Raw genomic sequence first — 13,229 nt, 5'->3', positions numbered from 1 at the left:
CAATACTTCCTCATTAGTTATGTGATCTACCCATCTAATCTTCAGCATTCTTCTGTAGCACCACATTTCGAAAGCTTCTATTCTCTTCTTGTCCAAACTATTTATCGTCCATGTTTCACTTCCATACATGGCTACACTCCATACGAATACTTTCAGAAATGACTTCCTGACACTTAAATCAATACAGGATGTTAACAAATTTCTCTTCTTCAGAAACGCTTTCCTTGCCATTGCCAGCCTACATTTTATATCCTCTCTACTTTGACCATCATCAGTTATTTTGCTCCCCAAATAGCAAAACTCCTTTACTACTTTAAGTGCCTCACTTCCTAATCTAATTCCCTCAGCATCACCCGACTTAATTAGACTACATTCCATTATCCTTGTTTTGCTTTTGTTGATGTTCATCTTATATCCTCCTTTCAAGACACTGTCCATTCCATTCAACTGTTCTTCCAAGTCCTTTGCTGTCTCTGACAGAATTACAATGTCATCAGCGAACCTCAAAGTTTTTATTTCTTCTCCATGGATTTTAATACCTACTCCAAATTTTTTTTTTGTTTCCTTTATTGCTTGCTCAATATACAGATTGAATTACATCAGGGAGAGGCTACAACACTGCCTCACTCCTGTCTCAACCACTGCTTCCCTTTCATGTCCCTCGACTCTTATAACTGCCATCTGGTTTCTGTACAAATTGTAAATAGCCTTTCGCTCCCTGTATTTTACCCCTGCCACCTTTAGAATTTGAAAGAGAGTATTCCAGTCAACATTGTCAAAAGCTTTCTCTAAGTCTACAAATGCTAGAAATGTAGGTTTGCCTTTCCTTAATCTTTCTTCTAAGATAAGTCGTAAGGTCAGTATTGCCTCACGTGTTCCAATGTTTCTACGAAATCCAAACTGATCTTCCCCGAGGTTGGCTTCTACTAGTTTTTCCATTCGTCTGTAAAGAATTCGTGTTAGTATTTTGCAGCTGTGACTTATTAAGCTGATAGTTCGGTAATTTTCACATCTGTCAACACCTGCTTTCTTTGGGATTGGAATTATTATATTCTTCTTGAAGTCTGAGGGTATTTCGCCTGTTTCATACATCTTGCTCACCAGATGGTAGAGTTTTGTCAGGACTGGCTCTCCCACGGCCGTCAGTAGTTCCAATGGAATATTGTCTACTCCGGGGGCCTTGTTTCGACTCAGGTCTTTCAGTGCTCTGTCAAACTCTTCACGCAGTATCATATCTCCCATTTCATCTTCCTCTACATCTTCTTCCATTTCCATAATATCGTCCTCAAGTACATTGCCCTTGTATAGACCCTCTATGTACTCCTTCCACCTTTCTATAAATCACTTACCTTACCTATATTGTCAACATAATTCACAAATAACTCTGAAACTTCATTGTTTTTAAACTCTGCAAATTCCTGATACTCATCATCATCATCATCATCATCATATTCCTCCAAAACTACTTCATCTACAGCATTATCAACAATGCAAGTCTCATCTCCATCAAAGTCACTTACCTCACCTACATTCATTTGCAGTAAGCCAGACTTACAACCCTCAATTATTTCACAGCTCTCATTCATATCTTCATCAAAAACACCACTTATTTCAGATCAAATACAGTCATCACCTGATGTGCATACATCAATAACACTGTTTTCTGACCAAGAGAAGAAATAATTAGTACATGCTACATCAAAATTCTCACTGCTCTCACATTCTGGTTTGTGATTAGTACCTACATCACCATAATTAAACATAGTAACCCAAAACTTTTGACAAAACATAAATGAGAAATTTGATATTCCTTCTGTTCAATTTCAGATATATGTGCCATATCATTACCACTGTTATTACTGTCTAATTGCAACTGTAACTTGGGGATCCTGTGCTTGTTTTGTTTCCTCACCCCAAAACTATGGATCTTCATTGAGGTGAACTGCTGTTTCCTGAGTAGTTACTTCTATGATTATTTCTTCTATTAAATTTCCCATGGTTATCCCCATTATTCCTATCCTGCTGATGTTCAAAATTTCTTTCTCTATCAACACTGATCCCGAAAAAGTTACCATTATCTCTGTTTCTGTAATTACTCCTATTGTGATTTCTATCATTCCAATTAATATGGTACATACTTCTTTCTACTGCCCTATCCAGTCTGTCAACATACTGTAAAAATTGTTCAAGACAATCATCAGGTCCATGTACTAAAGCCCACTGCTACATTTCTGGTAATCTCCTTTCAAGTGCATCAATCAAGGTCATTTCATCAAATGGTTTGTCAAGGCATATTAATTTTTTAAGTTGATTCTTACAAAACTCTTTCAAAGTACTGTCCCTAACCCTACAATTAGGACCATTCAAAAATTCGCTTTTTTAATTCTCCCCTGTTAAGCTTCTGACCAAAATTTATTTAATTTTTTTTTCTTCGAAACTCTGATATGTTTCCCACTGACTTAAATTTAAATCTGCCCATGACAGAGCTTCACCTTCAAGAAATCTTTTAACAAATTTAATTTTTTGATCATCATTCATGCCTCACACAAAACTATCTCTGCAATGGTGCAAAAAATCCCCTGGGAGTAAATTATCTGATGGAAAACTTTTAATTGGAGTGTTGGACAACACAATACTGTTGTTTGCATGTCGACTTTGGTTCACGTGTGTTTCCTGATCTACTGAAATTTTTTTATCTAAAAGAGTTACATTAGTTTGCGTATTGTTTTCAACAATTAAAATTTTTTGGTCTAAACTGGTGATGTTTTATTCCATTTTTCCTGCTGTTCAACTTTGAGGTAATCAACATTCTTCAATTGTCTTTCTGGCTCAACCATGAACTCATTTTCCAAAACAATAAATTTATTTTCAAAAACATCAACTTTTTCATTCACACTTTTTAACCCCTCTGACAACCCATTTTTTAGCTCTGAAACCTGACTACTAAGCTGATCCATTTAGTCTTGCACCCTGTCCATTTTACTACTGTTTTCAGTTTTCACGTCATTTAATTGTTCTTGTAGTGAAGTGAAATTTTCAATTAACTGATCATTAATTGTGCTAAATTTGCAATTGTTATCTGATTCATTTCCTCTAGTTTTGCCAAAATTAACTACAACGTATCAGTTTTTACTGTTTCTTTGCTGACTATGATTTCACTCAGCTCAAACATGTCCTGATTGGATCCTACAGCTTTCACTTCTGTTTTGCTCCTACCCTCATCTCTATTCATTTTCTTAACAGGCACATGAGTCCACAAACAAGTTAAGTTCACAAATAGTTCATGCTTATCTTTCCTTTTTGATGTCCCTGTTTGTAGTTGTAAAATCCTCTTTCATTTGATCCAGCCTATCATTGTTGGTAATACACCATCACTGCTGATAAGTTATGATTTACTTTGTTGGGCAGTCCTCAGTCTTCTTTCTTTGTGTGATTGGAAATCCATTCATACATAAACTGCAAATGACACGAGTCACTCTCCCTTCTTCTGCAACAGACAAAACTTCATTATTAGTCAATCGATTCCGGACGATGCCACACTTGTCATCTATTCCTCCCTTACATCATTTGCTGATTATCACTGTCTTTATGGTTAAGTCTTTTAATAAGTTTCAAGAGGAGTAAGATTTACAACAAACTCTTTACTTATCTTCTTTTCTCATAGTTGACTCCGGTGCTGGACAAATAAATTTCTATTTTATAAATCAATCCAGAAATGAACATACTAAACAGTACTAAATTGCATAGTTAATAATAGAAATTTTAAGTGTCCAAATATTTCATAATTTCAAATGTTTCTAAAGAGAAATAATTTTAACTGGACACTCAGAGCTAGTACTTATTGATTGTAACAAAGAAAATAAAGCAATTTCTTCTTACAGATTTTAGCCTGAAATATAATATGTGTAAAAAATCATATGAAATTCTTTTAGGAAAACAGCTGAGATAATATAAACCTTTCCAAAACTCGTAAATATTTCTGGTATCGACTACTTCTGTCAAGGAAAAGTAATGCTAGAGGAAGGTGTCCCTTTACAGTCTCCAGCTCAAAGTCACCAACTGATGAAGTCGGAGGTGGTTGGTATCACTTATGCACCATGATACGGTCATGTACAGAGAATATCGGTGAGCCTCTGAGAACATCTGAGAGTGAGAATTTGATTTTGGATATCAACAATGTAGGGAACACACAATCACCAAATTCTCAGGCCAGAATTTTGTGGCCAAAGCTTTATGTGAGTGTCTTTTAATTGTGCCTGTCTGCAACCTGACATGTCTTCTTTACAGTAAGTAGCAATCTGTCTTTTCGTACATTGTTGATATTCCTAGCTGGAGTTTCCATTGTTTAGTTTGATTTGGGGTGTATTTATGAGCGTCTGCTGGGCAGTACTTTTCCAATAGCAGCACCCCCATCCCAGAGGAGGAAACAGGCTATGGCAGCTGAGTGTTGCCATTGGGTGCTGACTTCATTCATTCTGATCTTGTTTAGTCAGCTCCTGATGAAGCCTTGCTGAAGTCGTAGTGCTGCTAACTTCACCATCCAGAGGTTCTGGATAGGTTTTTCAACTTCTTCATTTTCCTGGATAAGTACTCTTGCACTTTGAATACATCTTCTTACTTCATAGTGTGTGGTCTCTACAATGACGGCATCTCTCTCCCTATGTTGTTGTTTTGCTGCATTGGCTCCAGGCAGTTCAATAATCCAGACTAGAGCATGGTATAACACTCCTCCCTTCTCTGAAGAAATCCAGTCTGCTGATTTGTACCTGTTTACATACCTGGACAAAAACATCTAACCACATTTTTGGCATTCTGGTCCAAGCTGCAGGAGATGATGGTCATATCTGTGTGAGACGTGCTTCTTGTGTGAATGAATGTGTGTGTGTTTCCTTTTCTGAAGAAGGCTCTGGATGAAATCTAATGTATAAGTGTCTTTTCATTGTGCCTGTCTGCAACTCAACACATTACATGTATGGTGAGTAGCAATCTATCTTTTCCTTCTATGAGGGTTGTTTCAAAAATAAGGTTCCCACATTTTTTTTAGACACAAGGAATTTTTTATTCGAAAAAACGATTACACCATTGGAAACGTTGATCTTTAAGCTATTTTTCCACATAGTCCCCATTTTTTTCCATGCATTTTTTCTTTTGAGTAATCCACTTTTGCATTCCCACCTCAAAGAAGTCCACCGCCAACCCGTTGAGAAACTTGGAAACTTCTTCTTGCAACTCTTTGTCCGTCTGGAATCATAGACTGCCTAGGTGGTCCTTCAGTTTCGGAAACAGATGGAAATCACTGGGTGCCAAATTGGGGGCTGTAACAGAGGTGGTCAATGACATCCCAGCCTAAATTGTCAATTAACTCCTTCGTTTGTTGCGACACATGTGGATGGGCATTGTCGTGGTGCAGCCTTACGCCTTTACTGAGTTTTCCACTACAACAATTTTGGATTGCCCGTCTGAGATTTTTCAAGGTCTTGCAATAATCTGTTGAGTTTATGTTGGCCCCTCTAGGAATAAAATCAATGAGCAGTACACCACACTGGTCCCAAAACACCACTGCCATGATTTTTCCTGCTGACACCTATTGCTTAAACTTCTTTGGTGGTGGCGATCCAGTGTGTTTCCATCAGTGTGATTGTTGTTTTGTTTCCAGAGTAATGTAATGACACCACAATTCATCCTCCGTAACAATTGAATCAAGAAAGTCTTCCTTATTCTCGTCGCATTCACTACAGAACTTCAGAGCACAGTCGTGTTTGTGGACTTCTGAAAGCATGTGCGGCACCCAGCAAGCGCACACCTTGTGGTAGCCTAGCTTTTCTGTCAATTGAAGCTTCAGAAGCCTCACGAATTTGAATAGCCAGTTGCCAGATGGTGATTCACCAATCTTCAAGCAGGATTTGCTCAGCTTTCACCACAACTTCATCGGAGATCAACGGCCTCCCGCTTCATTGTTCGTCGTGGATGTCTGTACAGCCATTGGCGAACTCCCTACATCATTTGTGGACATGTTGAATGCTTATACACATTTCCCCATACACTTCACTCAATTTCCTATTAATTTCTACAGATGGTAACTTTCTTGTGTGCAAAAATCGGATAACCGCACGAATTTCACACCTGGCGGTGATGACGATGATGGGCTCCATCACTTATGGCTGTCAGGCCAGTACTGACCATTGCAGAGCCACACTGGTTGTTGGAATCAGTGGTGGGGGATCCAGCAAACACAGTGGTGTTGCCAGATTTCACATTGCACCATGCACAGTAATGGTACAGAGTTGGGAACCTTACTTTTGAAACAACCCTCATATTATTGATATTCCAACCTGGAGTTTCAATTGTTTAGTCACATGTTTTACAAGTTGACATAGTACTACAGAATGAATACAATGAATATAAGTCTTCTCTTCCACTCTTACTTTAATGTAGCATAAACTACCCCGTTAATTTGCTATTATTCTGTGTAACACATTAGTACAATAAAATTACCAAAACTCTTCTTTCTCAGAAAATTTCTTTAGCAAATCATTCAACAGAAAAAAGTTTTACTCTAATGTTGCTTGTACTCAGTATCCTTACTTGTTTATCGATTGGCAACTTATTTAATTCTTATCTAATTACTCATTATATGCTATTATATATAAAAACAAAGATGAGGTGACTTACCGAACAAAAGCGCTGGCAGGTCGATAGACACACAAACATACACACAAAATTCAAGCTTTCGCAACAAACTGTTGCCTCATCAGGAAAGAGGGAAGGAGAGGGGAAGACGAAAGGAAGTGGGTTTTAAGGGAGAGGGTAAGGAGTCATTCCAATCCCGGGAGCGGAAAGACTTACCTTAGGGGGAAAAAAGGACAGGTATACACTCGCACACACGCACATATCCATCCACACATACAGACACAAGCAGACTCGTCTTCCCCTCTCCTTCCCTCTTTCCTGATGAGGCAACAGCTTGAATTTTGTGTGTATGTTTGTGTGTCTATCGACCTGCCAGCGCTTTTGTTCGGTAAGTCACCTCATCTTTGTTTTTATATATAATTTTTCCCACGTGGAATGTTTCCTTCCATTATATTGATATCATTATATGCTATGGTTCACCCAGTCCATTGCTGATGAACTGGGAGTTCAAGGGGGTGGGAGGTTGGGTGACACTTCCATATATGCTGAAACATTTGCTTAGCAGTAATACGTCCCTTCTGCAGAGCTATAAACTCATCCAACAAGTGTAGGAGATTTGGTTTCAGGATGTCAGGTTTATCATGATTATTCAAGTGATGATGGCTGGGAGATAGAATGTCATACCTACAGTGTCACAGGTCATACTATTAACTAATATTCTACTATTTTTTACTCTAACCTTGCCATTCCTTTGGGTTGGTCATGCCTGTAACAGGTTTTTGCGATTACTTCTGGAGTAAGCACAGAGTAAACTCAGTGTACACCAATCCTTTGAAAGTACAGATGTAGTATCAACACATCTGTCTGACATCCTACTGCTCCTGTTTTACATAAGAATAACTGCGTTTCACATGCTCATGTGCTGGTATGGACCATCCTACTTGGATGTACCATTAGTCTCTCTCTGGCATAAGTATAGCTCATCTATTGACATCAAGATAGTATCCCTTCTCCTTGGAGACTAACAACACTTCCTTATAAAGAAACAAGCCCTCACAACATCTCCTCTTACAATTAATGAAGAGATCAATATGACACCATTTTCTTCTCATTATGACTGTATTTCCACATTTAGAACAAATCAGGTATACAAACACTAACAACTTCATCAGTGCAAGGAGAAATAATCAACATGACAATTAATAATGCATGAAGACAGCTGCAAAAGCAAACAAGTCATTGTCTTAAGTCCCTATATGCAGGAAAACTAGTGAAAGAGGTCAGTTCCAATCGGATTTGGCCCAACTCTAACAATACATAAAAAGTACTCAATACACAGATGAAAGTTCCTTTAACATACAAACAAACTAGTTTTAAATATGCTTTATCTCACAATGTATACAGTAGTAATTTCGTTATGCATTTGAACATTGGAGGCCTGTCTGAAGGAATGATCAGCAAGCTTTGTGATATGCAAATTCTGATATAAAGTATGAAACTTTCAGTAAAGGTAAAATGTCTACATGAACACTGGCTTAAAACTGAAAATATCAATCTTCTCAACAAACTTCCAGGCTACAAACCAGCCACCAGTTTGTACAACTAATGGACATGGGGGCTCTTGCATATTATTTCATTCCTCGGCAAACTATAAAATCAAATACGATTTTAGCCATCTATATGAAGAACTTACTTTTGAAAGTAGTTGCATAGAATTTAAAGAATATAACATGTTAATCATCAGTATATATCAGATACCTGGGTATCATATGAGCCCTGTGTTCTTGGATAAATTTGAAACTCTGTTACATAAATGAGAAATTGAAAAACTGTGTATGAAACTAGTTATATTTGCTGATTTCAACATAGATGTGAGAAAGATGACAAACTTGCTTCACTTTTAAAGAATCTCATAGCCACAAATGGGCTAAATCTAAATTTCGACCAATAAGTAGTTATAATTACAGCATCAAAGAAAAAATATATTTTAGATTTGGGAGTATCAGACGATGCAGCACTATTTGTATCATTATCAAAATTAAATTCAGGCTTCACAACAAACAGATGTAAGAACTTCAACTGAAAAAATGTGGAGGTATTTATTAAAAAAACTAAGCCTCGCCATATGGTCAGTCAGCAAACACACTTCAATAAATGACAACTACAATAACTTTCCTACCAAATTCATGAGCATATTCAATAAACCTCTCCCTTTTGTAACAGTATGAACTTAGTCTCAAAAAAATAGATCAAGGGTAACAAAAGGAATTAGAGCATCTAGCATTAAGAAGGGGAAACTGTATATGGAGGCAAAAGTTAATCAAAATCCTGAATTTACTAAATATGTAAGCACATAAAAAAACATTTGACAAAGTAGTTAAACTAGCAAAGTGTACTGCAAACAATACATCCATGTTGTTGTTGTTGTGGTCTTCAGTCTGAGACTGGTTTGATGCAGCTCTCCATGCTACTCTATCCTGTGCAAGCTTCTTCATCTCCCAGTACTTACTGCAACCTACGTCCTTCTGAATCTGCTTAGTGTATTCATCTCTTGGTCTGCCTCTATGATTTTTACCCTCCACACTGCCCTCCAATGCTAAATTTGTGATCCCTTCATGCCTCAGAACATGTCCTACCAACCGGTCCCTTCTTCTTGTCAAGTTGTGCCACAAACTCCTCTTCTCCCCAATTCTATTCAGTACCTCCTCATTAGTTATGTGATCTACCCATCTAATCTTCAACATTCTTCTGTAGCACCACATTTCAAAAGCTTCTATTCTCTTCTTGTCTAAACTATTTATCGTCAATGTTTCACTTCCATACATGACTACACTCCATACAAATACTTTCAGAAACGACTTCCAGACACTTAAATCTGTACTCGATGTTAACAAATTTCTCTTCTTCAGAAACGCTTTTCTTGTCATTGCCAGTCTACCTTTTATATCCTCTCTACTTCGACCATCATCAGTTATTTTGCTCCCCAAATAGCAAAACTCCTTTACTACTTTAAGTGTCTCATTTCCTAATCTAATTCCCTAATACTTCCATATTAAATGCAAAAAACAAATCCAAACCCTTGATCTGTTATAAGGAGTGAGCTCAGCAATGAAGTGGAGAACAAATGGCCCTCCAAACTAACAATAAATGGTAGGACACCTACAGATCCCAGTGCCATGTGTGAATCCTTCAGTAAGTTTTTCATTAGTTGTAACAAAATTGGTGACTGCTCACCACGAAGTACTATTGTTAGTATGGTAGAGAAAAATTGCTCAGGTTTTAAGTTTTCATTGTTATAAGAAGTGAGGTCGGCAATGAAATCGAAAGAAAATGGCCCTCTAAACTAACGATAAATGATAGGTCACTTACAGATCCCAGTGCCATGTGTGAATCCTTCAGTAATTTCTTCATTAGTTGTAACAAAATTGGTGACTGCTCACCACCAAGTTCTATTGTTAGTATGGTAGAGAAAAATTGCTTGGGTTTTAAGTTTTCACCTGTTTCAAGCTCTGATCTCATTAAAATCATAATGTCCCTAAAAAATTTAAACCCAGTGGGTTGAAGTGAAGTTCCCAATAGAATAATAAAATTAATACATCATAGTACTGCACATCCACTCTCCTCCATAATCAACTTGTCTTTTGAAGGGAGATGTTTCCCAGATCAGTTAAAATGTATTGAAGTTCTGCCAATTCATAAAATGGGCAAACAGATGAAATGGAAAACTATAGGCTTATCTTATTGTTACCAATTTTTTTATCAATATTTGAAAGAGCTGCATGTGACCAGTCAGAATGTTAATCCCATGATATTATTTTACCTAATCAGTATGGTTTAAGGAAAGGCTGCAGCACAACCAATGCAGTAAATGAATTGGCCACAAAAGTTAGCAGATGTCTCGATAATAGAATGTGTGTATCAGTAATCTTTTGTGATCTTACCAAACCTTTTGCACTGTAAATCATGACTGACTTCTTTAAAAACTGACTAGCTGTAGTTTTCAAAGAAAACCTCTTAGTTGGATGTCATCATACTTGGCAAACACAAAACAATAAGAGTGGCAAGAAATTATTTTCTGGTTGGAAACACATACAATTAGGTGTCCCACAAAGCTTGATATTAGGACCACTACAATTTTTGTATGAAATCAATGATATTCCATACCATGTTGAGTCAGATACCATCCTTTATGCAGATAACTCAACAATGATAGTCTGCTGCAAAACTGATGAAAACTTAATCTGCTGTACTGAAAAGACACTTGGAGAAGTGGAGGCATGGGTAAAAAATAATAATTTGTAATTAAACCTTGCAAAAAGCAGAAATTGTTCACTTCACCAAGGAACAGTCTGCACAACATATAAGTGAAATAAGCTATATAGACAAAAAAAATTGGACACTGCAAGGTGTGTCAAATTCCTTGGTGTGTTAATAAACAAAAATTTGCTGTGGAGTGATCATGTACACAGCATTCTTTGTTGACTGAACAGTCTTGTGTATGTCACGAATGTCTCATGTAGTATCACTGATTTAGTGGCTAAAAAAACTGTATATTATGCATATTTTGCTTCAATAGCCAAGTAAAGCACAACTTTCTGGGCAGTCCAAGAAAACTAGTCTGCTCAAAGCCTTCAGACTATAAGAAAAGCTCATCTGAGTCATGGTGGGAGCTAAAAAGAACCAACACTGCAAACCTCTATTGGGGGTCCTAGATCTAATGTTCATACCAAGCAGATTCTTATTCTCACCAAGCGAAATCCACAACTTTTTGATGAAAACTGCTTCTGCCATCATTATGAGACTAGACATAGGGCAAATTACATGCTACCTACCCACCATATGAAAAACTCCCACACAACATGGGCATGAACTTTGTAGACAAAATCTGTAATGAGAAAAGTTACCCACATCTAAAAAATACTGAAGAGGCCCTGGAAAAATATTTTAAAAGTAAATGCTTCTATAGAATACAAGATTTCTTGAATGATTACCATGTAATATAGCATCTCACTAAAAAGTAACACCATACATAGTGTAACCATAGATTTTTTTTAAAAAAAGTGATAACCATGTAAAGTAATACATATGTATTGTCACCTTAGACTAGTTTATTAGTCTCTATGTTAGTCCTAAAACTGACAAGTCCCCTATGTCACACTTTTTGATTTTATGAGACATATTATATGATAATAAAAATTTGATTTGATTGATTTAATCTACCACCTGCTTTACCCACAACTGAACCTATGTGATCATTCCATTCCATATCCCTACAAAGTGTTACACCCAGGTACTTCTATGAGTTGGCCAATTCCAACAGTGACTCATTGATATTACAGTCTTAAGATACTAAGTTTTTTCATTTTTTGAAATGCAAATTTTGCATTTCTGAACATTTAAAGCAAGTTGCCAATCTCTGACCACTTTGAAGTCTTATCAAGATCTGATTGAATATTTATGCAGCTTCTCTCAGATAGTACTTAATTATAGATAACTGGATCATCTGCAAAAAGCCTGATCTTACTATTAATATTGTATGCAAGGCCATTGACATACAATATGAACAGCAAGAATCCCAACAGATTTCCTTGGGGCACACCCAAAGTTACTTCTACATCTGATGATGACTCTCTGTCCAAGATAACATGCTGTGCCCTCCCTTCCAAAAAGTCCTCAATTCAGTCACAAATTTCACTTAATATCTCATATGATCATACTTTTGACATTATGTGTAGGTGTTGTATTGAGTTAAATGCTTTACGAAAATCAAGGAATACGGCAGCTACCTGATTACCTTCATCCAAAGTTTTCAATATATCATTTAAGAAAAGTGTGAGTTGGGTTTCACATGACTGATGTTTTCGAAACCCATTCTGGTTGGCATTGAGGAAGACATTCTCTTCAAGATGCCTCGTTATGTTTGAGCTCAGAATATGTTCTAAGATTCTACAACAAATCAGTGTCAAAGATGTTGGATGGTAGTTTTGTGGATCACTTCTATTACCCTTCTTGTAGACAGGTATGACCTTGGCTTTTTTCCAAAAAGTGGGCATGGTATTTTGTTTGAGGGATCTATGACAGATTACAGTGAGAAGAGGGGCTGACTCAGCTGAAAATTTGGCATGTAATCTGACATGGATTCCATCATACCCTGGAGCTTTGTTCAATGTTAATGATTTCAGTTGTTTCTCAACACCAATAACACTAATACTTATTTCATTCATCTTTTGAGTGGTACGAGGATTAAATTGGGTCAATTCTGCTGGGTTTTTCTTTGTAAAGGAACATTTGAAAATGGAGTTAAGCATTTCAGCTTTTGATTTACTAACCTCAATTTCAGTTCCTGTCTCATTCACTAGGGATAGGACACTAACTTTGGTGCCACTAAAATACAACCAGAATTTCTTTGGATTTTGTGAAATGTCATTTGACAATATTCTGCTACAGAAGTCACCAAAGGCATCATGCATTGTTCTCTTGACAGCCAAATGCAGTTCATTCAGCATCTCTATTTATAGGCCTAAGTTTTACTTTACACCTGTTATGCAGTAATCTCTGTTTCTTCGGAAGTTTATTAACAGTGATTGTATATCATGGAG

This window comes from Schistocerca piceifrons, chromosome 2 (genome assembly GCF_021461385.2).
Source record: "Schistocerca piceifrons isolate TAMUIC-IGC-003096 chromosome 2, iqSchPice1.1, whole genome shotgun sequence".
In the NCBI taxonomy this organism is placed as follows: domain Eukaryota; kingdom Metazoa; phylum Arthropoda; class Insecta; order Orthoptera; family Acrididae; genus Schistocerca; species Schistocerca piceifrons.
Note: the sequence above shows the minus strand (reverse complement) of the source record.